This window comes from Balaenoptera ricei, chromosome 15, assembly GCF_028023285.1.
Source record: "Balaenoptera ricei isolate mBalRic1 chromosome 15, mBalRic1.hap2, whole genome shotgun sequence".
NCBI classification, from domain to species: domain Eukaryota; kingdom Metazoa; phylum Chordata; class Mammalia; order Artiodactyla; family Balaenopteridae; genus Balaenoptera; species Balaenoptera ricei.
This window is the reverse complement of record NC_082653.1, coordinates 34,049,516-34,051,343: the sequence shown is the minus strand read 5'-3', so window position 1 is coordinate 34,051,343 and position 1,828 is coordinate 34,049,516. Positions and strand designations below refer to the sequence as shown.

The 1,828-nt window shown below is 40.4% G+C and overlaps 1 pseudogene; it reads left to right on the top strand.

Annotated features, from left to right (window-relative positions):
- The first annotated feature begins 456 nt into the window (after positions 1–456).
- Positions 457–1,047, top strand: LOC132349844 (EEF1A lysine methyltransferase 2-like; annotated as a pseudogene).
- Positions 1,048–1,828: the final 781 nt, after the last annotated feature.

Genomic DNA, 1,828 nt, shown 5'->3' with positions numbered 1-1,828 from the left:
TAAACCAAGTGTCAGCAAGCCACAGCCCACAGTCCCAATCTGGTGCACCGCCAGTTTTTTTGTATGGCCTCAAGCTAAAAACTGGTTTTTCCGGTTTTAAATGTTGGGGTGGAGGCAAAAGAAGAATAATTTTGTGATATGTGAAAATTACATGAAATTCAAATTGCAGTGCCCATAAATGAAGTTTTTTTGGAACATGGCTAGGCTAATTTGTTCAAGTATTGTCTGTCCATGGCTGCTTTCTGCTATAGCCAAGCTGAATAGTTGTGACAGAGACCATATGGCCTTTGAAGCCTAAACTATGTTCCATCTGGCCCTCTAAGGAAAAGTGTGGTGATCATAGATTTAAGTGAAGCGATGAATGGAACAGGAGGGCAGCATTTCGGAGCGTGGTGGGAACGAACAGAGCAGTGGCGCTGGGGCCCCAGGCACAGTCAGGGGTCAGTTCCAGAGGGGATGGCTTTGTCCCAATGGCTGGGGACCCAAGAGCACTGGGATGCTATTATCAGTGAGAGAACTGCAAACTCTCCAAGAATATGGAGATACAGGATTAATCTCATTTGGAGAAAAGGGTATGGCTCGACTAAGGTAAATGCAAAAACACAAGATTCTACTGGATGCTTTAGTACTTGATAGTGAAACTGGAAATGGCAGAACTTGGTTTCCCTAACATTACTGGAATTGATACAGCTTTCCAGAAATATTATAGAGAAAGAAGTTTTATTAAGTTGAAGGTAGAAGACTTTTTGAATCTTTCTGCAAAGCTGCCTCGATTTCATACTAGTATTGCCAAAGGGACTATTGATGCCGTAAGCCTTAATCCTAACAATGCAATTGAGGAGGTGAAGCATTATGTGAAATCTCTTTCCAGAATGTTGAAAAGTGAAAGACTTTTTTCTAATAACCTAATATAATTTAACCAAGGAATCATTGCTAAATGAATTCAGTGAAGGATTTGAACTTCTCAAAGAGCTACCAACACCCAAGTTCAGCTTTGGAGGCAGATCTGGAAACAATGTTGCATCACTGGTTTTCCAAAAAATGTGAAACTTTTTATTGGACAAATTCAGTTAGCTTTTTTAAAGAAACTCCACAACAAAGTAAACCTGACACAGAAAATCCAAGGGTAAATAAATGCTTAGTAATCACACAGGATGCACACATTGTATAGATAGAATAGGTTAGTGAAAAAAAAAAAAAAAATCATGAGCATGTAAGTGGTTGGGTTTTAGAGGTAAACCAAGAATAATTAAAATTTTTCTTTTGTATTTAAAATGTAAATATTTTTCTTTCTGATTAAAAAAAAAAAATTCCTGTAACTGCTGAAACAGTTAAAAACTTTAAAGCAGTAAGTGAATTTACAGGAAAAAAAAAGATGTAAAGTGAAATCCAAAGCTCTTTCTCAGTCCTCTAAACCTATTGGCAGCATTTGACCCCTCTCCGTGTGACAGTTTTCCTCTCCTGGTTCCCTGCTTCCTTTTTAGCCTTTTTTCCTCCATCTCTGTTGCTGGTTCCTCTTCATCTCTGAGATGAATGTTTAGGAAAATATCAGTGTGCCCCGGGGCTCAGCAACTGCACCTCTTCCCTTTTTTTGTCTATACTTGCTGCCTGCGTGTAGGATGTTCAAGGGATTTGGGAACTGATAAAAGAAAAAGATAGAACCATGAGGTGGCAGGAGCGCATACCTACTTTTATTGGGTGGTGATGATGCTCTGACAGGTTTGCAAGGGCGGGGAGGGAGGGATGTTCCTCATAGGAGGAATCTGTCCAGAAGCTGCACCAAGGGCGTTGCTACTCACGGGGAGGAGGGCAAGAGAACTCCCAGGGA